General features: G+C 33.6%; 1 protein-coding gene across 2 annotated transcripts in view; it reads right to left on the reverse strand.

Annotated features, from left to right (window-relative positions):
- Positions 1-25,452, reverse strand: part of Tafa2 (TAFA chemokine like family member 2) — a 515,424-nt gene that overhangs the window by 13,489 nt on the left and 476,483 nt on the right. Inside the window, exon 5 of one of the 2 annotated variants that reach the window (XR_015443412.1) lies at positions 6,992-7,239. The exons of the other annotated variant lie outside the window; for it this stretch is intronic. The gene's annotated coding sequence lies outside the window, so the exon portion shown is untranslated. The remainder of the gene's footprint in view (positions 1-6,991; positions 7,240-25,452) is intronic. 2 annotated transcript variants of the gene reach the window in all.

Below are 25,452 nucleotides of genomic sequence, written 5' to 3' on the forward strand. Positions count from 1 at the left end.
ACCACTTTCTGCATCCTGCCAGATCTGACTTCTAATAGTTTGTTTTGTTAAACAAATTTCTATCTATGTTCATAAATTTTTCTTCTATTATCTTTATCCAGTTTTAGGATTAGCACAATGTTGATTTCCTAAAATGAGGGGAGAAGTGTTCCTTTTTTTTCTGCTTTAAATGTTTGATATAACTTATCAGTTAAAATGTATACAAGCCTGTTGTTGTCATATAGGTAGGTTTTCAAGCTAGGAATATACTTTCTTTAATAGGTGCCATTCAAATTTTATATTTCCTCCAGAGTTAGTTTCATTAATTTGTTTTCCAAGGTACTTCTTACAAGTTGTCAAATGTATTTCAAAACAGATTTTTTTGTAATATGCTTTCTATATCCTTTTAAATTCTGTGAAATCTGTAGTAATGTCTCCTAGATCTTGATATTCTAATTTTAAAAATGTATAATTGATATTGTGTAATAGGAACTAAAGGTCTAAAGGACCAGAGGAAGTAGGAGGGGTAAGGGAAATGAAAGAAGAGAAAAGAAAAAATATGAGAAAAGGAAAAAAAAATGGAAACAAGGTCTTTGCAAATAGGGAAGGGTGGAGGGGGTGAAGGGAGGGCAGGCGAAGGGGAAAAAATAAGCACCAAGATACTCATGTAATCGTACAAAATCCCAATGATGCATGTAACTGTATTTTATACCTAAAATGTACTGATAATCTTAATGGGGAAAAAAAAAAGAAATGTACATAAGACTTGGGGAAAAAAAAGTTACAAATTCCAATAATGAATTTTATCATATTGTATACCTAAAATGTACCAATAAACAATGAATAAAAAATTCATTATTTCATAAAATCTAAAATTCTTTTCTTCTTGTTCAATTTCTGCTATCTACACTATTGGTGGTAGACATATATTATGGTGAGAGGCATAATGAAAAACAGCCTCAGCTCTGTAGGCTGACTGCCTGGCTTCAAATCCCAGCTTTATCACTTTCTAACACTAAGGAATTGAACAAGTAATTTAAACTTCTGCATCTCAGTGACTTCATGTGCAATATGAGGATGACATTATTACCTCACCTCAGACATTTGCTACTTGATTAAATCACATAATCTTTGACAAATGCTTATCCCAGTAAATGCATTTTAAATATTAGCATGTAGTAGCAATAGTAATTACCAAATCAAACACAAAAAGTGATAATGTAAAATTCCTGTGTGAAGGTGGTATATTTCTTTCCTATCCACAAATATTGACTTAAAGTCAATTTTGTGTTTCTTATAGTAACTCATCTGGCAATTATGTCTTCTCATAATCTTGTTAATAATAAAAGTCAAATCAAGAATGTGCCACTGTTTGGGTTGGCTTTGGAAAAGACAACACCTTTTCAGAAACTTTGATAGAAAGTATGGTTAAAAGGTGGTGCTCTGAAATCAGGCTACCTGAAGTCAATCGTTAGTTCTGCTAATGACTCACTGTGTGATCTGGTAAAGCAAGAACACTATTAGTATCTACAGTGTAGAGTTGTAGATGCTAAGTAGAGATCAAGTGTGGAGAACAGTGCCTGTCCCTTAAAAAACACCATGTGTGTTAACTACAACTCTTCACACATGCATACATTTTTAGGCATCTGAGTGATCGGATTCTGAGATTTTTGCTTTTGATTATTTCTGAGCGTACATTACTAGTGTCCTCACATATGTAATTCTATTCTTTCTAACTCTTTTCTTTGTCTTTCTGAAGGGCCAACTGCCACCAGATGCTCCCTGAAGGATGTATAACTAGGAAATCAGCACTGTACTTTATCTACATTTGATAAACTAAATGTGGTATGATCATGCCAAAAGGAAATGTAGATCTGAAAATGTCTTTATTCTTATTTATAGTTTTGATATTATTCTTCTTTAATTTTTATCCCATATCTCCATTACTTTGTCTTTTTTTCATGGCTGGGAATCGAACTCAGGACCTGCCATTTGCTAGGCAGGCATGGCACTGCTAAGCTACATCCCTCGCCCTACTTTATACCATCTAGGTAACTTTAAAATCACTGTCAAATCTCCACAGGATCGATGTGATTTTATGTTAGCTTAATTTACAAAATAACAGTCTCTTTTCTAATACAGTCATTAAAATCTTGTCATGAGAAACTTTTGAACATTTATATTCCTGTGAATATAAAATGAGTCATATGCACACAATGATAGAAGATGCATTATGAGCTTGCAGTCAATTTCATTTAAAAAAGTTAAATTTTCACTAAAATATCCAGGATATCAGAGAAACATTTTTTGGATTAATGAACTTTATTTAAACAACTAGAAGACAAGGAAATGTGGTGATATTTCTAAGAGGAGACAGCAGGTTTTAATGCAGTCCATGTCCAATATTTATAATATAGCTGCTTAATAGTAACACTAATAGACACAATTTCAAAGCAACATCCAAATGAATTAACTCATCCAATCAAAATGGTATACCTTCATGATCTTATGTGCTGATTTAAATGAAGTTTTCCTTTCTTAGAATATAATTGCTGCTTTATCATTGATGTATTTGTAATGTAGTTCTTGTAAGTATATAAATTAAGCTTTTGCTTCACTCTTTGTGTACTAAATGTGCATTAAAACATCATTACTCACCCATAGTTTGTAATAGCTAAATCTTGGAAACAACCAGATGCCCGTCAACTGGTGACTGGATAAAGAAGATGTGTTTGTTTTATATATATATATATATATATATATAAATGGACTACTACTCAGCCATAAAAAATGATAAACTAGAGACATTTATAGCTAAATGGATGCTTATTGAGGCCATACTCTTAAGTGAAATAAATAGGACACATATGTGTAAATACTGAGTTATCTCTCTGTTGCGAGAAACTAAAAGTGTAAATGAGGACCAAAATGCATAATAGATAATGTGAAATAGGAAAAAAAGATTCAAAGGGGAAATAAGAGGGTGGAGGAAAGGAAAAAAGGGGAAGAAAAAACATGAGAAAAGAAGGAAAAGTGGAAACAAAGCTTTTGGAAATAGGGAGGGGTGGAAGGGTGGAAGGGAAGGAAGGGGAATGAATGGGAAAAAACAAGAACTAAGATATAGCATGTACAGGTACAAATTCCCAATGATGAATGTGATTATAATGTATACCTAAAATGTACCAATAAAGTTAATTTTAAAAAAGTAATTACTCTGCAACAGCAGTTCTCATTTAAGCTGGAGAAAAGCTGCTGTTAAGTTAGTTGTAACTGTACATGAATAGATTTTTCCTATCTCCAAGCACCTTACACCATGAGGTATTACAAAATAAAAGCATCTCTTTATGTGAGGTATACATGCACAAGCAACCTGACCAGACACCTTTCAGCTACAGGTGAGGTACTGTAAGACAAGTACATGTGAATCAGCTTCATAAATATATCCATGCATATAAAATATTAAGCCTATATTTTACTTTCCTGGTGACAGAGGTGATTTCTATAGCCCAAATAATCACTGCATCTCATACTAAGTTTAATTTTTCCTCTCACAAACTTATGGTGCTAGATACGCCTGAACATTTTGATATATTAAAGGCCATCTCTCTAAAACCTTAGCAAGAGTTTGGATTTCCACTAAATGCCCTTGAACTTGTCTGAAAAGTCTGCTCTATAAATACTAGAAAATTTTAATAGCTTTAGGTGAGTGGAAAGATAAGCATTTCAAACAACAGAGAGGATTTCTGTAGCTAATTGATCATAGTTAGGTGTAACTCTGTGTGAGTCCCAGTATGGAAGGGGATTCAGAAAGTGTCTGGACTTGGCATATGACTATTCTGGAATCCTAGAAAGAACCTCAATTCTAAATACGATAGAGTAGAGGCAATCTTATTCTGCTAGTCGGGAGAGTCAAGATTTATACCAGTGTCACTACCTGCTAGTTTTAGAACTTAGAATTTTGGGTGTCACTTAAACACCTCCGATTTTTATTTTTATTTTTTATTTTTTTTTGTACCGACGGTCGAACTCAGGACCTTGCGCTTGTGACACAGGTGCGGTGCCACTGAGCTAAATCCTCAGGCCCAACCTCCGATTTTAACTGCCAAGAGTCAGCTGGAATCATTGAAGTGCTTTCTAATTCCCTGTTAGGCCCCAGCTGCTAAGGCTTTTCTTAAGAAGTACTACTTCCAAATGGAATAAAATTTTGTCCTGATCACCCAAATTCAACAGTGGTATAACCATTCTGTAGACTTCATTTTTCTAAAAGATCTAATCATTATATTAGAATGCAGAACTAGTGAGCTCTTACCACAAATACAGCATCTGTCAATGGCTTTGAGCTTTCTGTGCTGTGCAAATGAAGATCTCAACTGGAAATGAATCTTTTGAACAGATGGACCTGTACTGTTTCTTGGAACTTTGAAAGCTGTACAGTGAGACTGCCATGAACTCTCCTACGTGACTCGTGGAAGCAGATGACTGTTTGCATTGACATTTACACACATCCCTCTACTTAGAAACAGATCAACTAATTCTCTCTTGATGACACTACCAGTTAGGAAAAGAAAACATTCTCTGCTTTCTCTTTAAGTAGTAAAATCCTTTGAAATTTTACAGACTTTGTTAAGAAAAGACTTTCCTTCTTCCTCTGGCCCCCTAACATGTGTACTTTCTGTTTATTCCAGGTGGAAAATTTCAAAAAATAAATTAATAAACCCATAATAACAGGTTAAGATAATGGTGAAATGCAACAGCACACAGGATAGGGAGAACTATCTTAGGAGCATCAAAAAATTATTCTGACAGGGAAACAATTATTTTAAATGGCTTGAGGAAATCTGAGTACATTTGAACAGATGTTAATCCCATCTACCAGCATAATTCATGCACTTTCACAGACAGTTCAGATTTTGAACTTAATTGGAATGTACTTTACCTGCTAAATTTGGTACCAGGTTCATTTTTAAAGACTCATCTCTCAGTTATAAATGAGGAATAATTTGAATTGATAGTTTTTATTCACTTTCTGCAGTGAAGATTTACTTTAAAAAGTTTAAAATTGGTCAAGAATCATAATTCTCCACAATTTCAGCTTTACTAAATATGAGGGATTATAGGAGTAATCTACAAAAATAGTTCTGAGAAGTATGTATTCCTTTCAGTTGCCCATTTTTTTCATTGGATCTTTATTTTGAGGGTCTAGTTATTTTGAGTTCTTAATATAGTCTAGATATTATTCCTCTGTCTAAAGTATATCTGACAAAAAAAATTTTTCCCATTCTATAGGATTTCTCTGACTGTTTGGTACAGAATCTTTTTCATTTGATATAATCCCTTTTGTTCATTCCTGATGTTATTTCTTGTGCGATTAAGATTCTGTTCAAAAAGTCTTTGCCTATACCTATGACTTCAAGTTTTACCTATTTTAAGCAGGTTAAAGTACTTCTGTTTTAATATTTAGGTACATGCATATCCATGCATATAGCAGCTTAGTTGGTAAAAGTTAATTCTTGGAAATGGCCTAAATGTCCATCAATAGATGAATGGATTAAAAAACATGGTATTTACACTGCATGGAATACTAATCCGCTATAAACAAAGGTAAATTTGAGTCATTTATAGGAAATGGATGCATCTTGAAACCATAATATTAAAGAAATAAATCAAACCCATAATTTTAAATATCATATGGTTTCTCTCATATGAGAAACCCAAGGTATAACCAAAGAGCAAAATGAAAGACGTGTAAAAGGAAACAAGGGGATAAGATCATTTGGAAATGGACTGAGACCAAGAGATGGGGGGAGAGGAAGGAGGAGAACATAAAAAGATGTGTCACAAACATGCACCAACTAGCCAGAATGAATGCAATTATTCTGTATCATAAACATATGCTAATACAAATAAATTAAAGTACTGTTCAAAAATGTAAAACTAGTTCTTAAAAATTATTTTAGGATAAGTGGAATTTGAAGAGAAAAAGGGCTGAAAAAGAAGAAATTCTTCTTAGTAGTTTTCTGTTAACTTATTGGTTGGTTTGAGTTACAAAAACCAATGACTCTTAGTCACAGCCTTTCCTTGAGACACCTGTCTGAATGAAAAATGTCTTGCTGTCACTTTGAAAAGGACTTACTGTAACTTGAGAAAGAATAAAGCCAATAATAGCAATTTCTGAGAACATGCTTGAAGAAGTGATGCTTTTTACTTTCTGTTCCTATCTTGTTCCATACAGTTAAGTTTAATAATGAATGTTCCACATGTGGCAGATGTTTTGGTATAAAAAATCCCTATTCTGTACAGTGCGAAACAAAAGTCCATTTTCTGAAGGACAGGGTAGCATAGACAGTGATGTTTAAAGTGTACATGCTTTGACCCCTTTTCCTTTTTGCTAACCTATAATCCTCCTTGAGATTGTCTAATAATATGATTACAATTCAATAGTCTCACATTTTCAAAGTTGATCAAGATATGAATCTTTAAATCTACCTATTTGTAATTCTATTTGTAATTTCTTAGGTGCAGCTTTGGCAAAACATTCAATATGAGGTGATTCCAATATATAAAGAATGGACCATTAGGTAAAAATTTAGTCTTGATTTGGTTTATGGAAATTAAATGCAATTCTGATGGCTCTGTAATTTTCATGCTAATTTTTAAAGTAACAGTCAGTCTGAACTCTGACAGGAGTTGAGGAACAAACCGATGGTTTATAGTTTCCATTTTCTATTCTGTGAAAGCAGTACTGCAGAGCCACTACGGGTGACAATATTTGATTTACCAACCATACTGTATTGGCTCTTTGTGCACAAATTTTCCAAGGTACAGATCCCATATCAGTTCAAAGAATGATGCCTCTTCTCACTTATTTATGAAAGAAAGTTTACTGTCATGATTGACCACTGCAGCAGTTCTCTGCCCTCTGATCCCTACAGCTGTACCAAGGTACCTGGCATGCTAATGGTTAACAAAAAACAGTAGGTTATAGTTCATCCTGTTAAAATGGAGTACACACCTGCTGCTCTGTGAGAAATAAATCAAGATGCAAGCTCATTTCTGGAGTTGTTTTGAATCTTTACTTTTCAAGGAAACTTCTGTCCCTTCCTTAGAATCCGACCAACACTAGGATTCAACACAACTAGTGCTCTAATGTGGAGTCAAAATATTTTTTGAAAGTGAAAATATCTAAAACTGTCATCAGGCACAGCAGAAACCTTCACTTTATACTTCTCCATTCGAACTTGAAGAATTTTACACGTTTGCCTAAGAAACAAACACATGTCAGGTACTCCACTGATCAAAAATTATCACAGGAAGCAAATTTGAGAGAAAGAGAACACTTCAATAAGCATACAGGGACAGCAGTACAGTAACTTCTTTACCTCCAAATAAAGCTCACAGTGAGGATATTTCTGCTTCTCACTCAGAGAATAATAAGATCTTAGTATTTTTAATTTCAGAGAAACATACAAGCATAAATGGGATCTGAAATGAATAATTTTTATGAGAAATTGAAACAAGAACAGTAAGCATTTTTCATGAATATTTTGGGAAGCATTTTGCACAAACAAAAGCAAAAAGTTTATTAAAATCAAGTGAAAAAGCACACAGAAATCAGAAGGTAGTCATTTTACCAAGTATAAAAGAACAATAGAAGCAATATTATATACTAATATTTTGTATAATTTAAAGATCTAATATTTATAGTCTTTACCATTTGTAAGCTTTTCAGAATATCAGTGTTCCTAGTAATTTATAATTTGCTGAACCATGGCTTAATCCACGTATACCTTAAGGCAAGTAAATGGGATCAAGTTATTTAACTAATGTTTAGGTCCAGGCACCTTTGAACATTCACTTTTTAAGTCAACTTTGCTATTCTCTACTTATTATTCATTCTGTAATCCACATTAAGAGTCCAAATGGGATCCATGACATTTTTCAGCTGTAATTTATGATATTCTATAAATATAAATAGACTTTCAAAAGTTTTCTTTATATCTGTCTCTTTCCCAAAGTATTCCAGAGGTACAAAAACATACTATTTGAATTTCAAATACAGAACTATAATTTAATATTTGAGAAAAATACAAATAATAACAACATATACTAATAAATCATATGGAGCAGTACCTAATTAGCATCATATACCAGAAGGTTCTTGGTAGTGCAAATCAAAAGTAAAGTAAAACATTGCCTACACAAATTTGAGAAGTCAGGACAGGTAAAACTGATCACAGAGAAATAATTAATCATATCATAATAGAAGATAATATTTTTCAATGTCGAAAAGATTTTGAATTTTTCAGCAATAAAAACAAACCCTTTTTCCCCATGACTACTAACTTTGGCACCAAAACAGAAAGTATAAGATTAAAATAATGACCTAAGGAAGAGCACAACTTTTGTGTTCTAGTCTGCCATGTAGTCAAGCTGGTGTTATCCAGGTATATCACACCTAAAACTGTCAGTGTGATGACTCTCAGCAGAAAAAAGTGGCTGACAACAAAGGGGGAAGACAGCCAAAGAAGTTCGAGGCACTTCACATCCTTTAGAGAAAGCAGGGAACAGGCCTAGAAATATATCACTTGCATTCCAATGCTCTATCCCTATTGAATATTTTCAAGAATCCCATAACTTTCTTCTAGTTTTATCTCCAGTTTCTCATCGTCTTTCTAATCTGTTCCCTACTTCTATCCCACTATCACTTAGTCAAAGCCTTTATTCCATCTGGAGTTGCACTTTCTGACTTGTCTCTCTGCTTTGTCTTATCCCTCACAATTCCTCCTTCTCTTTGCCACCATCATCCTGAAAAGAAAAAATCTACCATATTGTTTTATTACAGAAACAAAGATATTTGAAGGCCTTAATGATTAGACCTCAAGCCTCCCAGTTTCATCTTCCCTTTCTCCCACAGAGACACACATTCTCAACGCCAGCTGTGCCTCACTATTTCATGCTCCTGAAACTTAATACACCCATTCATTTCTTTTTATATTCGTGTATATTTATATTTATATTTTGCCTGATCCACACTTGCTTTGAACCCAAGAAAAAAGAGTTACCACTTCTGACTGATCCAGTTAGAACTTTGTCTCTACTTCTATTTTAAGACAGACTTTATCATATTACAGTTATTCATGAACCTGTTTGCTTTTCTCACTAAACCATTAGGTATTGTAGAAAATGAATAGTAGCATACATTTTATTTCCTCAGTACTAAGTAGCATCCCAGGTACATGAAATAAATTATATTTAATATTTATTAAATAAAAGTTTAAAATAATGGATTGATAGGTACATGAATAATAAATGAATGAATGCATGTAAGAAGGAAAATGCTAAATAATTTATAAAGGAAACTAGAACTATTTGGATTCTATATAAACAGCAAGGGAATGATTAGGTGACTCCAAAAGGTCAATTCCTCTAGTTAAATATTTCTGGGATTATTCCCATGATTCTGTATTTTCAGAATTGAAAATCATAGATATGTATGGGTCCTGACATTTAGCTTCACATTTGTATCTCAGATATTTAAATTTATTCTCATTTGGAAAAGGGCTGACTTTTAAAACAAAATTAATTCATGAAAATAATAATGTAAGAAGATAATAGCAATCTGTGATGCTTTAATTGGTATTAGACTAGCCACTTGGGATGTGGAAAATGTCCAAATGGATACATCAAGGTTGGTGCTGGCATATTCATTACAGTTAATATTTCAGTTAGAAATTATCCTAATTTTTTTAAAGCACTTCTCTCAAGTAATTTTCATACTTCTGCTTAACACTGTCGGGAAACTTTCTCATAGAATATTTTGCGGTGACAATTATCCTATCTGTAGAAATTACATGCTCACTTAACATTAGATATGGTAATGTAACTAAAATAAAAGAAGCTTTTCTATATGGGAACATAGCAAATGAACACCAAAATGATTCTCGTACCACCTCCTAGCAACACTGTGGATGCAATCACATACAACCACACACACACACACATACACACAGATTACACACTCCATATTTAGAATTCAGGATGCTGATTCCCGCTCCTCCACCTTTCTTTCAACTCAAATCTAGAATTTTAAAAGGCAAAGAGAAGATGATTTGTGCTTAGCAAAAGTACTGCTCATTTCCTGGTCTAGACAAGAATGTCAAAGACAGCTACTCCTCAAGGAAAGCTGGAATCTCCTCTCGCTCTTTCTCTGCTTCCATTTCTCAGATCATAGTTGCTGGCACCAGTAGTCCACTTAATTCACAATCCACTTCATCTTATAAAACCCTCAGGATTATTCTGTAGTCCCTATTTACTGTTCACTATATTACAACTTATTTGTCTTTGTTACTAATTACTATTATGCTCAGATACAGTGGAAGAAATTTAAGCTCAGATACATTAAGTGAAACTTCCCACAAGACACCTACAACCAATCAGGAAAAATCTGGGCAGTAGTGTCCCTATTTTGGGACTTCAATTCTAGTGAAACAGGTCTTCAAACAGTGTTTCAGTTTATTCAAATGATTCATTTGAATAATATATATGCAACACATATGAAGTAGCAGACACTATCCTGGGTGTGAAAAAAGGAAAGAAAAAAAATCACTGCCCCACGAAACTGACTTTCTAGACAGGTGTAAAAACAGCATGCACTATACGTAAAAATATAAAGTTATTTCAGGCCAGGCCAAGAGAAAAATAAAGTTAAAAGGAAGAGAGGAATGTCTGAGTCAGGAAGTTGTATTAGCTGGCATAGACAGGGAAGATTCCTTGAAAGAGTGAAGTTTCAGGAAAAGCTTTCAGAGATACGAGATGCCATCAAGCTGAGCTCGTTAAAGAGCATTTCAGGCACAGGGAACAGTAAGTGCAAATAACCTGAGACAAGACACACTGGGAGAGTAGTGATGGAAACAAGGAGAAGAACAAGAGATGGGAGGCAATTGTTCATTCATTTATCTAACTCTTTGTTATTATTTTGCTCCTGTGTTACTTCCTGAGGATAAACAGTAAGCAAAAGCCTATAAGGCTGTGGCTATCATGAACTCAAACAAAAAAGTACACGGAAGCTACTAGTAACACACATGACTTCATAATCTCTTCTCTCAGAAGGCCTTATTCCTGGAAATTGGAACTGCATGACTTGAGTGTGAAGCGACATGATACTACAAAGATCTCTTTTGACAGGCCTGAAAACCCACCATTCTTTCTGTTCAGGCATTGGTGGTTCTTAACTTTTTGAGGAAAGAGAAGGGATGAATGAGTGTGTGTGTGTGTGTGTGTGTGTGTGTGTGTGTGTGTGCATGTTGGGAAGCAATAGAAGTTTATGTTGGTAAATGTCTTCGGATAACTAGTTGATAGGAAAAAAAATTGCTGAGTGCATGACTTACCAAAATTTAAATCTAGCTAGATTTCCTAGTATAGAATGCTAGTCTACAGTAAGAGACCTTTCAACCTTTTGTTCTAGCACTGCAGCTTTTGGTAAACTTTTACCAGAAAGACTTTGAAGCTTTGAAGGGAACACACACACACACACACACACACACACACACACATCTTCTCAGCTGTTCTTCAGTTAAAGAAATTCAAGGGAAAGCTGGGCATAGTGGTGCACACCTATAATCCCAGCATTTGAGAGGCTGAGACTGGAGAATTACCTACAGTTTGACACCAGTCTGGGTTATGTAGTGATCTCAAGGCTAACCTAAACTACATAGCAGGGCTCTGTCTCAAAAAGCAAAAGAGCAAAAGCAATTCAAGGTAAATGTGTGTATAGTCATGAGAAATATATTCTTTTATAGTCTTTAGGGGACTCTGATAGGAAGAGATGGAGAATAATTTAAACCAATATGTGAGAAAAAAGGGAAAGGAATACTTTAAGCATGATCCTACTCATGGATAAAGGTAAAAATGGTTTGATCTACATAGATTTTTCTTACTCATTCATTCTCAGAGGTTAGAGGCTAGCCTGCCTTAGTTTAATCCCAGTTCCAATACTTAGTTGCTGTATAACTTTGGCAACCTCATTATAGCTCAGCCTCCTCATCTGTAAAACAAGGATAACAAGCTGGACCTAGTGGCACCCATCTGTATTCCCAACAATCAGGGAGGCTGAGGTAAGAAGGTCCAAGCTGGAGCCCAGATAGACAATTTAGTACTTAGGGAGAGCCTGTCTCAAAATAAAAACTAGAAAGGGATGGGGATGTAGCTTAATGCAGAGACTCTGGGTTCAACCGTCAGTACCAGAAAATAAAATGAGGATAATTATTTCATGGAGTGGTGAGGATTAAATGAACTAACATGTTTAAAGTGCTTAGAACACTGCTTGGTTATAATGAGAACTTAAGAAATGTTAAATTCACTAATTCTAGTGAAAAACGAAAGTGTTATCTAAGCAGTAATATAAGCAGAACGTTACTTATTACATGGTTTCTCACTAGGAATTCAACATTTTATCCTTAAAGAATGTTCCTTTTTAGCAATAATTTTTGCTATAAATTCTTTTTTTGTATTAATATCTTGCATCAGCTTTTTCTAGGTAGTGTTTGCTTTTCTACATTTTTCATTATTTTTATTTCCATTTTTCCTTATTCTTGCAGCTTACATACATTTCTGTTAAGCACTGCATACTTGTATTTTAATTTTTGGATTAGATTGATGCTCAACTTCAATTGGATCACTTAGCCACTTGAATATGATATAATCATTGACATATTGGGGTTAAAAATCTACTGTGTTCTGATTGATTTCCATTTATTTCTCTTGTTCTAAATTCCTTTTTCTTTCCTCTTTTGCCTTCTTTTGTACTGTTTTATTAGTCTATATTTCTTCAGTTGGCTTGTAAATCACACATTCTTGGACAATTCTTGCCATAGTTGTCATATTGCTGTGGTTCTGCAGTTTAAGAGTTTATTATTGTGTGTTATTTTTGCTTGTTTTAGTTTATGTTGCTGTGTCTTCATGTTCACCTGTTAATTTTTTATTATATGGTAAATATATACTTACAAAGTTATAGAGCTATGAGAGATTGGGTTATAATTTTCCCCTAGAAAAGAAGTACAGTTATTTTTGTCAAGTGCACCATATTAATCCATGCTCACCTAAATTCAATTTCAGCATTAAAATGACTAGCGTTAAGCTGGAGGCTATTTTACTTTGGGGACCCTCTTACTGTCAAGGTGCAGCTCATTGGATTCCCAGTCAGAAATAAAAGGGCATCATTAAAACCCTTGGTGATCCTCCCTGGTGATCCCTGCTGTCTAAGACAGCTTCTGGGATCTGCAAAGCTATTGATGGAATTTTACTCTCTGAGCTATTCCAACATTGACAATTGCCTACATGGATTAAGCAACACCCAAAGTGGATTAATATTTCTTGATCTTCATCCTTCTCTAAATTCCGAACCAGTAACTACTTTCTTATTGGATTTCCACTATATTGTTTAAAAGTTCTTTTCCTTCTTTTTAAGAATGGATAAGGTGTACTTTGAAGATTTTACATCACACATTACTAAAAGAGAAAGTCAAGGTATATGGGTGCCAGGGGCAGAGGCTGAAGATGGCCCATCACCTAATCCCTGCTCCCTTTCTCTACCATAGATTATAGTCAAACAGACTGTAGACCCTAGATGGTACGGCCCCAGAAGACACTTACATTATGTATCCTTCTTCCTTGTTCCCTTTCTGCGCATGCCCCAATCACGAGACAATCATGCTAAGTTCAACCTAGGCCAGTAGCACTAGTTGTCCTGCCTTCGCTTCCTGTTTGTCTTACACTATAAATAAAGAACATGCTGGACTCCGGGCAGCCATTAGCTCAACAGGCTATGGTTCCACCTGGTCCTAGTTTTCAAGCATAATCTTGGTACGTATCCTTCTTTCTTGGTGTTTTTCAATGTTCTTCATCTCCCACCGCTCTCCCCAGCTTCCGACCCTGTGCTGTGCAGGTGGTGGCATATCGGTTCAATTTCACTGACAAACTTTGTGTTGATAAGTCATCCACAAAATTATGTAGTATTTAAAATTTATATTTGCATTCCTCCACCTGCATGGTACCTTGACATGGCAATCAAGTTTAGACTGACTTTAAACTCGCTTACATCTATCTAATGCTTAAAATAGAAGTTAACTGATAGTTACTTATAGTTAGTATAACTGTTTTTTTTCATTTTGCCCTGGATAGTTCTGATTTACACCCATTTTACTGACTTCTTCTTAGATTTATCCTAAAATATGTCCTCAAATGGAAAATACAATAGGTGATCTCTTATAGAAATTTCAAATTTTAGTGAATAATTTCTGATGTTGACATATTCATATATTTAATGAATGAATGACTCTCCAATGCAAGAATTTCAGCCATTGTAATAGGTAAAAAGGGAGAATTTCTTGGAACATAAAACATTTCTGAAACCCATTAAATCACATCAAGTTGCTAGGTTCCCAGATATACCTCTGCACTAACTTCTTCAATTTTCCCATCATAAAAATGAGACATGAAGACCATAATGTGAAAGACTGACTGTGCTATTATTGGTTAATATCATAGTTCATAGTCTCAAACTCTAGGAATCACAATAAACTGATGGCACACATTACATTTGAGGTACAAGACTGTTATGGAAAGGAGGACAAGTGGGATTCCTACAAAATCTAGGCACATTTTAGACCACTGCTGTATTGGAATTTTGTCTTATCTGATATCCTCAAGTTTAAGATTAGTTCTTTTTGTTTTTTATTATATTATAATGGAAATTTCTATTATGGTGGAATTTCCTTAATCCCATTTAAAATTGAAAAACAAGAATTATATATGGATGTCCTCAAACTTTATTTGCCACTCTTTACTGGGAATAATTAAAAGTTCACTGAGATTTAATGTGTCTTATACATATTGGTCATGATAATGATGAAGAAGACAATGATGGATATGCATTTTCAGAGTAGTAAGAGTAAAATAAAATTTAACACCATGGACTGAGAATATCATCTATTCGTGTAATTTTCCTGACTTAGGTATTTATTAACTATGTAGCCCCATTTTAATTATGTATCCCTATTTTGGTATACTATAAAAATCATCAGTTTTCTTACCTGTAAATGATGCTAATACTTACTTCACTATACTTTTGGCAAGAATATAATTATGCCTGTAGTAAGAATAAAATAAATGTAGCTCAAATATTTTCAAACTGTATTTAGAAATGAATATTCTGGAAAAGTAAATTTATTTATTTAAAATTATTCTTGTTATCCTAATTATAAAATTAATTATAAAATCATTATAAAATATGAAATTTCATTTCATAAAGTGCATAAAGCATGAATACATTTTTATGTTTTATAGAGCTATGCAATTCCTATACAGAGCATAAGACCAATTTTGTATTATTTTCAAATTTTATTCTAGAGTCAGGACAATTTTTAAAGAAGGTATATTATGCACATAATGCCTAATGCAATTTTTGTATCTCCTTAGAGAAGAAATTTGTGTATTACAACATATTTTGGCTGACATTCACTGAGGCTTAAAAAATCACTTAGGTTTTATTTATTTCATAAATAGAAAATTATTGGCCTCTGCTAATTGCTGAATAACTATAAACACTTTCTGCATCAGCTTCTTCTTTGTCCTTTTGTAATTTAATAAGAACATTAATGTTGCATTAATTATAGCCAAACAGGCAAGGGTGGTGCAACATTCAATAAAACAATCTTTTACTGCTACAACCACTCCAGACCAGCTTCATCTTAAATTGCCATAGGCAACAACTACAAAAAAACTAAGATTAAATAAAATAGAAAGCACACACATAAATTCCTAGCACATAAACACAGGATAGTTTTACTCTCTACAGTTAACAATCTAGCTTAATCACAGTTATACTTTTTTGTGAGACAGTCTTTGAATTGCACTTAGAAATACTAGTTGAGTAAAGGTCAAAAATTGCAATGAACACACACACACAAACAATTGTTTCATTTATACTGTACATTGTAGCTCTAATAAGTCCTTAAGAGATGTGTCTGGTGTAAAGAGAAAATAATAAATAAAGAGAAAATAATGTTGATGTCCTTGCAACATAGACTTATGAAGAGCACCTTTACAACTGATTAGTACAGCAGCTCCAACCTGGTCCATCTGTGTTAAACGGAATGATCTAGATTCTGTGGTCTCCAATCTACTTAACCTACCTCTATGGTTTCTCTCTAAGCTGAATTTTTGTTAACCATTCCAAAAAAGCAAATAAGGAAACCTTCAATAAGTCTGTGCTTCTCTTTAAAGCTCTTTTTTAAAATTGAATGGAGGTAGTAAAGGATGCCTCGAGATATTTTCACATTAGTAATTTATGTCACAAGACTGACTACTATAGAATAATAATGTTCATGTTTAACTTATGAAAAAAACTAGCCCTTTTATTAGCCTGTTAACAACTTGCTTCATTTAGGTATTTTATTTAACAAGCACATAAAAGCTAACATTTGGCTAGAAACGCTTTAAGTGCTTTACAAATGTTCGTTAATTTAATTTATAAAAGGAATCTGTATGGTGAGTACATTATTGTCCCAGGTCATAAATGTGCTGGAGAGCTTAGATGTAAAGTGACTTTCCCAAGGCCATCAGCTAATAAACAACAGAGTCAGGATGTGAACCCAAGGAATCTGATTCAAGGAACTAGTTTATTAATCATTATACCTTCCCAGAAAATTTTCTCAGTAAGACACACCAGCCATCTCTTACTGAGGAAAATGGGATTTATTGGAAGATAGATAAATAAATAGACGGACAGTAGCTCCTGGAAATATATTCATTGTGAACTTCTAAAACGAAGCTAATGAAATTCTTGGAGCCATTCTGAAAACTTCAGAAATTTGGAGGCATTTATTTCATTCAAAATTTCTATTGTTGGCTGGGGATTTAGCTCAGTGGCACTGTGCCTTGCTCGAGGTCCTGAATTAGATCCCCAGTTAAAAAGAAAAAGTCCTACTGTTAACATGATTACACCTCCTTGCTTACATATTGGGTTAAAGAACTAGCCATGGAGTTCCAGAATACTTTTATGACTATAACTCTTAGCATTGTTCCATGTGGTGTGAGAAACATGAGAATTTTCTCTCTGCTATAATAAGATAACATGTTTTATGATGTTACAAAGGTACATGTTTTTAGGCATAGATAATATAGAATGGCAATTTTTTCAATGACTTGCCTGCTATATATATCTTCTCAAAGACTGCACTTCTGAAAGTAATCTAGAATTCCACAAATACAATGAGAATTATGTAACCTGAGGCTGTAGGTGAAGTCAAAACTTCCACTGTACATACCTGCTACAATGGTCAAAATCGAGAACATGGATATTAGTGTTGGCAAGGCTGTGGAGCAATGGGAGCTCTTGGTCATTTCTGATGGGAAATAGAAAATGGAATAGCTGCTCTGGAAGGCAGTTTGACAGTTCCTTAAAACTAAACATACTTTTATCATATGATCCAGCAATTACACTCCTTGGAAAGTAAATATTTGGTTTAAAACTTATGTCCCCACAAAGGTCTATACATGGATATTTATAGACTATTCATTCATAATTGCCAAGACTGGAAGTAGCCAAGATGACATTCAGTAGAAGAATGGGTAAACATTCTGTGGTGTATCCTTAAAATCTAATATTAGTTAGGCTAAAAATAAATTAGTTATTAAGCCATTAAAATATGTGAAGGGAACTTAAATGCATGATTGGTGGTAATGTATGATACTGTAACAATGTATACATATCATTATGCTTTTGTCTAAATCATGAAAGGTACAAAACCAAAGACTCCAATTCTTGAATTTTCTTCAATTGGAAGTATCTCTAACATTTTTGGTCAAGAATTGGGGGCAAATTTGTTGCTTTGGGGCTGATCATACAATTACTAGTGCAAAATACTACAGAGTTTGCCTTTCTCTGCCCTGTGGCAACTAATAACACTGTAGATTACATCTGCTCTTGATCCTTGGTTCTGTAATATGGAGGGCTATGAATTAATACCTCAAAGCCAGCTATGAAGGTGATAGAACCCAAGTGAAGTGCAAGTCTTGTTCATTTTAAACAATTAAGATTTGAAGGCTTTTCTTCCTGTTCAGCCTATTCTAATAAGTGCATAGGATCATAAGCGAGAACCTCTCTTAGGCAAGGACTGGACCTTACTCACATATGTATCCCAAAGGTTTAGCACTGATCCTAATATACAGTAAGTATTCAAAATAATGTAATAAAGGAAAAAAATCTGTTTATTCTCTATTTTATTAGCATGAAAACGAAGTAAGGGTATACCTGAAATTCTAAGGAATTAAGTTTCCAGAAAATGCTGGAATTTATAGAAATTCAGAATCAAAATAATTAATTTAAGACTCATCAAAAGGTATTATGTGTTTCTACAATGGAGTCATTAAATTACAATTGTAGATGGATTTGATAAAGACCTTCCACTAAGTAAAAACAACATTTCACAGTTGGACATCCAAGAAAGAATATTATTTACTTACAGTGCTTTTCTGGTTTCCATCGATTGTCATATTACTTTAATATTGGCACATGGATATAACTGCACACTGTGACTGACTCAGGAGGTTCTTGTTCATTAGGTGCCTGAGACTTTTTCTTTGTTTTAATCTAGTACAATAGTACTTCCAAAAATATAACAATGATGTTGATGGATGGTGTTGTTTCCCTCACGAAAGCCAACTCCTAAGAATATGTTTTGGAAACTACTACCGTGCTTTTACATAGCTTTCAATTGTAAAAATGCTTTGATTTCTGTTGGTGCATCTAGTTGACTCTTGTATGTGGAAGATTATCCATATACAGACAAATGAAACTTGTTTTAAATATTTGCAACATGTCTAAGAATCTCAGTTTTATAGTTATTAACATTTGAAGAACACAGGGGAATCAGGTCAATATTAGTCAAAACCTGACAAAATATTTTGGGTACATATTTACACTACAATAGTTCCATGACACCTATAGATTTTATACTTCTTAAGAAATGATATATTCAATTGGAAAGACTATAAGCTTTAGAATCAGAAAGATATGTTTGACCTCTGTAATTAATAGTTGTGTGGCTTTTGGAAAGTTACTTAATCTCTTTAACCCTTTTTTTCTGATCTATACGAAGGAATAAGACAACTTGTAATACAGGTTATAGTAATTATTAGAAATATTTGATGTGAATTAAATAGTACAATACCTGGAAAAAGTTATTACTCAGCAAAATAAAGCTAGTCGTATTATTGTCAATATTATCATTAGTATTATCTTGATATTTATCTATTTTGAACACTGTTAAATATTAAAATATCTAAATGTTTCAAAGTTCTCCAAAAAACAGAACCAGAAAGTTGTATATGCATGTGTGTATATATATATATATATATATGTGTGTGTGTGTATGTGTATACTATATATTGAGCATATACATATTATAAATTATATGTATATATATGTTATCTCTTGGACCTATGACAGGTTTGTTTCAGAACCCTTCAGGGATATCAAATCCATGAATGGACACTTGAATCCTTTGTAGAAAATGGTATAATATTTGCATATATCCTACTCACATCAGCTTACATACTTTAAATTAGCTCTAAAATACTTGTAATACCTAATACAATGTAAATGCTTTGTAAATACTTCTTATACTGTACTCTTCAAGAAGAATGAAAAGAAAAAATGTCTGTGTATGTTCAGTACAGACTATTTTCCCCCAAATTATTTTTTTATCCAGCTTCAGTTGAATGCATCAGTGTAGAACCCACAGACATGGAGGGTGAACTGTATATGTGCCAAAAAATAATTAGGTATAAATGAAGAGATATAATTTAAGGAATTAGCTCATCCAATTATAGTACTTGGCAATACCAAAACCTGACAGAGGGAGCCTAACAGCCTGGAGACTGAGGAGAGAGAGCCAGTTCACATGCAAAGCAAATTTGATGTAGAATCACCTCTTGCCTCTCTGATCAGAGGAGATCATCCTTTTGTTTTCTTGGTCCTTCAACTGATTGGATGAAGCTCACTCCCATTAGAAAGGGTAATCTGCTTTCCTCAAAGTTTACCCACCTAAATGTAAACCTCATCCAAAAATCCTCATTGAAACCTTTAGAATAATCATGGATCAACTATTTGGTCACTGTTGCACAGACAAGTTGACACATATGATTGGCCATCGTATGTGACTGTCTAGCTTTCTGAACATAGAGTTCCTGTACTTTAGGACCTTATGAATAAACAAGGTCTTTTGGTGACTGAGAAAAAGCTACAATATTTTTGATCTTCTAGTTCACTTTAAAAGACATATTTCTTCAATGTGTCCATGTCTCTCCCAAAACCTGTAAAGAGGTAGTTGGCATTGGCATTTTGAATGGAATTAGTCTACCTTCCTAATTTTGGTTTAAGGCATTTTCATTTTGTACTAAAGAGAAAAAAAGAGAGCTGCCCTGAAGAATAAAGTATATCTATCCCAAAGAAAAAATATACAAAATCATAGACTAGTGAAGAAAAAGAAGAAATATGTATGAGACTAAGTGAAGGTGACACACACCTCACTTGATTAAATATAGGTAGAAGCACTAATGTGCTAGGATCCTCTTAACAAATGTCACCAAGATAGGTAATGTGAAATAGGAAGAAAAGGGGCAAAGGGGAAGGAAGTGGGAGGGCTAGGGGAAAGGACAGAAGGGAATGGGACTAATATGAGAAAATGGAAAAATAGGATCAAAATCTTTGTGAACAGGGAGGAATGGAGGGGTTGAAGGGGGAGGGCTGGGCAAGGGTGAAAAATAAGAACCAAGAGAGACTATGTAAAGGTGCAAATTTCCAATGATGAATGTCATTATATTGTATACCTAAAATGTACCAATGATTAGAATGAATAATCGATAATGCAAAATAGGAAGAAAAGGTCCAAAGGGGTAGGGGTGGTGGGAGGGGCAGGGAAAAGGAAAGAAGGGAAAGGAAAAATGCTGAGAAATGGAAAAAATGGAAATAAAGTCTTTGTAAATAGGGAAGGGTGGAGGGCATGAAGGGAGGGCTAGGAATGGGGAAAAAATAAGAACCAAGATCCATTATGTAAAGGTACCATTCCCAACGAGAAATGTAATTGTGTTGTATACCTATAATGTACCAATAAAAGAATTTAATTTAAAAAAAATGTCACCAAGGAATACTCTGGGAGAGCCATAGGTTCTATGTAACCATTCTTCATGAAATAGAGTTGGTGTGCCTTTGTGGAAGTAAGGCTGAGAGAATCACTGTATCAAGTATTAGGAGGATGATATTAGGCTATGGCAGTGAAAAAACAAAGACTTCCAATGGTTATGCTGTGTGAAATGGGGAATTAAAAACTACCTAATGCACCCTGACAATGTCTCATTCTCTCAGTAATTTCAGTAACCTCAGAAACAATGAAACCTTAATGAGACATTACTGGCACTACTGAAAATAATTCAATCATTATATGTAGATTTTTAGTACATTTATATGAACACTTTTTTCATGTTATGAATATTTATTTTTATCTTTGGTATCATATAGTGATCTGATACAGATTCAATGAATAGGGTTCCTTAGACAATTGGTGAAATGTGAATTCATCAGAAGTTATTATATCAGTTTTTCTATAAATTTTATTCATAAGGAAATTTCTTCATAATCCTAAGAAATTCTCAAAGTCATAATCTGGAGACATATGATTGACATCAGTATTATATAAGCATGGGTGGCTTCAACCAGCTGATTCCATTGGTGAAATTTAATCTCAAAAAATGGTTGACTGGCCTGACATTCAGTAATCTCACAAGTCAATCATATGTTATAATTGAAATTGAGAGTTGAGATTTCTAATCATGATACCTATTTAGATTCCTCTGAATGTCATCCCAAGTGTCTATTGAGAATATTCAATTTTATTTCTTTCAAGATAGAATAAAATCATCTCAGTATATGAATCCTAGAAACAGGTTGACCAAATGAACTCTACTCATAATTACTCAAACAGTACTTTTAAGTATAGAGTAAGCAGATATTTACAGTAGAGATTTTAAGAAATTATTTGCAAGCATCTTTTGAAAATAAATTTATACTGACTGGTATTATCCTGAGTCTCTTTCTCTTTCTTTTTCACTGCAGTCCTCCCACATGCCCCACAACCTGTTTTTCATTTAAGAGGACTAGGAAAAGAATAGGAGATGCAAGGTAAGGGTAAAGTATGTTTATCATCAAAGAAGAATAACCAATAAAAAGTAAAGGTAAAATAGCCAAAAGTAAGCAGAACCTTAAAAAACAATCCTTTATTGACTTTGGGCTAATCTCATCATAAATCGTGGGAAGCTGGCATCATTAATAGGGGCACAATGCCATAGTATAGGAGCAAATGGTACATCAACAGTTAAATAACTCTCATCTTTAATAATTTCAGTACTAAACATTATAATATGTGCAAATTCTTGGCCTGGTATTAACTAAAGATTTTTGTTTCTTTCTTTTAACTTGGCAACTTGAATTTTGATCTTAGACTACATTTTAACTGAATGCCTGACTCTGTTGTAACATACATACTCTAAGATTGCTCAAGTGCTTTACAGGTTTGCAATATTAACAAGTAAGTGCAATGTTGTAGTGTTACAATATTCTTATTTGCTGGCAAGAGTTTTAAATCATTTTCAATTTAAAGTTATTACTGTGGCTCTAATTTTTCATATTTTCATATACAGAATTTCTCCTTTCTCTTCTCTCCTCTTCCTTAACTCTCTCCTCTCCCCATAGGTAGAAAACTTAAAGATGGTTTAAAATCCAATTCAAAAAGTTAATCCATTTCAATGTTGATTTTTCTTTATGAATAATTCATCAATAAGAAGGTACTCTGATTGAGAAAAATTTTAATTTGATTTTTGTTGCCTTGTGCTAGTATAATACTACAAGCAAAGGGAGAAAATAATTAAGTTCAATCTTGACATCACAGAACATAATGTTTAAGTTTTGCTTAGTCTCTATATATTAAGAAGACAAAGTCTTGAATAAATTGCTCTTGAATAACATCAAAAGCTGTTACCCTTGCATTTTAGGAGGGTTATGAACCATGCAATATAGAGATGTCAAGGTAGCACCATGATCCTCTGTCTTACCACTTCTGTACATGACAATGGCTTACTGACTTTCTATCCACTTAATTGTGAACTCTTGGGCAGCAAATAGTCAAGATTTTTAAAAAAACAATTGCTAAACTGATGGCTTATGCTATTTCATTACTTTAACAACATCACTCTTGATCTTTACTTACCATTTATCCCAATGTTTACTATCAGTGAGCTACGAATGGACAAATAATAGAACTGTACAGTATTCATTTCCCAGTCGAAGTGCATACACCTCGTGGGCAGGGATTATGATGTATATCTCTGTATTCTCTTTCATGTCTATTGTAGTCAAGAAAATTAAATAGCACTTGTGATGCACTTACCAGTGATCTGTACACTGTAAGAGCTAAGTAAATGCTTTTATATTTGCTCTTGGTGTTTGAGTACTATTATAGAATGTGATGTATAGGACATTCTTAGTATTTGGTGATTTTCATTGCATTATACAATGAAGTAAAGTCATATTTTATACCCTTAAAATCTAGTTTATTTGAACTTAAAATTGAAATATCAAAGTTTTTAAGTCTACTTATGGCACTTTAATGAATAAAGACAAAATAATTCCAATTACTTAAAAAGTACCCAGAAAATTTTTTGTTAAGCATATGAAGTCAGTAGATGTGCAATTCATTATTCACAGAGATACTCTTTTTAATGACAATATAAAGTCTTGATTTGTATAAAGTGATGTTCATTTTTCCTTAGGTAAGAATCACACATAAGAGCTATGGTGATTACTAGAGTTTGGAGCTTGGTGTCCATGCTGATGAGCTGGAAATCCTAAAAGAAAAATGTGACTTCCTTAGATCTTCCTTAGATCCACAGAGAAAGAATATCAAAACACTAAAAGAAATGAACCACAGTTGGTTTTTTTAACCAATGATTCAAGTAATGTTAAAGATTTTTTTTTCTCATATCTTACAAGTTCTGCAGCACCTTTCCCCTCTACTATTTTTGTGTTGTATAATTAGCATATAATTATGTGCTCTTTCACACTGGAAAGACTACTCTTTTATTAATGAGTCTTTTTTAAAGTTCTGCATTAGTTATCTTTGAAAGTGAGTTTGAAATTAAAAGGTTTGAATGACTTTTCCTTTCTTCTATTTTAACTTAGGAAATTTTAAAAGTAATACAGCAGATAGTTATGGATACCACAGACATTCCTAAATTTTTCATCTTTAGAATGAAAAATAGTAATTGGAGATATACATGTTACATTTTGGGTCCTCTCTAGATTTAATATTTGGGATTTTGAAGAAAAAAATATTGATGTTATAGAAAAGACTACCTATTCCTTACCTTTCTCCCTTTTGTGACAGAAAATGGGTCAAAATGCAAAAATACTTTCTGCATTTAGTACAAAGACAGAGGAGGATACAGTTTACATGGTAGTAAGTCAGTGTAGGTTCCATTTTAGTCTAAAATAAGTTTACCCAGCTCCTGGTTTTCAGACAGTTCTGGAAGGTTCCACTCATCCCTGCCAAAGCCTTGAAAGCCTCATTGCTGATTTTGGCTGACTGCTTTTTTCCTAACATTAGGCTTACCCAAGCACTCCAGATTGGATATAAGCAATTAGAAGGCAAGGTGTACATTATTGTAAATTTTAATCATTTCTCAAGCCATTTTGCTTTTAATGATAATCCATATGACCAACATATCTTGCATGAGAAACACAAATAGATTTTGGCTGAAAGCAGCTTTTGAATTACTTTGTAATCTGTTCATTCCTCCACTACTTTGTAATTTGTTCGTTTCTGCTTTACTTCTGGACTTCTTTTTGTGGCTAGGACCAGCCAAATGAGGATTCTAATGGCTTGTTGATGAGGGAAGCCAGAGAAAGCAGCCAAGAATAACAATGATTAAAACAATGACTCAAGATCTTTCTGTTGTGATTTATGCATAGTAAAAATTACCTCTCTCCAAACTCCTCCTGTGGGCAAAATAACACAGTGTCCAGGAATATTTCAAGTTATTTTTTCTTGTCTTTCACACTTTTTGCACTATTTCTATGAAAATGGTAGAGAAGTAATAAACTCATAACCTTGGAGGTTGTGTGTGTGTGTGTGTGTGTGTGTGTGTGTGTGTGTGAAATAGCATAGGAGAAATTTGCTCATGACATTTTATAAGGCAAACTAATATTCAAAACTGCACATTTTTGCCTTGTCATTTAAAATGCTATGATATTTTGAGTTGAAATTATCCATTTTCTCCATTTTTTATACCATCAGGGGTTTTTTTTCCTTTGAGAAGGAAAAAAGGGTTAAAAATAATTTTTTAAACTCAAGACCTTCAGCA

Source organism: Heterocephalus glaber, unplaced genomic scaffold (genome assembly GCF_053883595.1).
Source record: "Heterocephalus glaber isolate CG9 unplaced genomic scaffold, H.glaber_assembly_v1.0 deba00001569, whole genome shotgun sequence".
In the NCBI taxonomy this organism is placed as follows: domain Eukaryota; kingdom Metazoa; phylum Chordata; class Mammalia; order Rodentia; family Bathyergidae; genus Heterocephalus; species Heterocephalus glaber.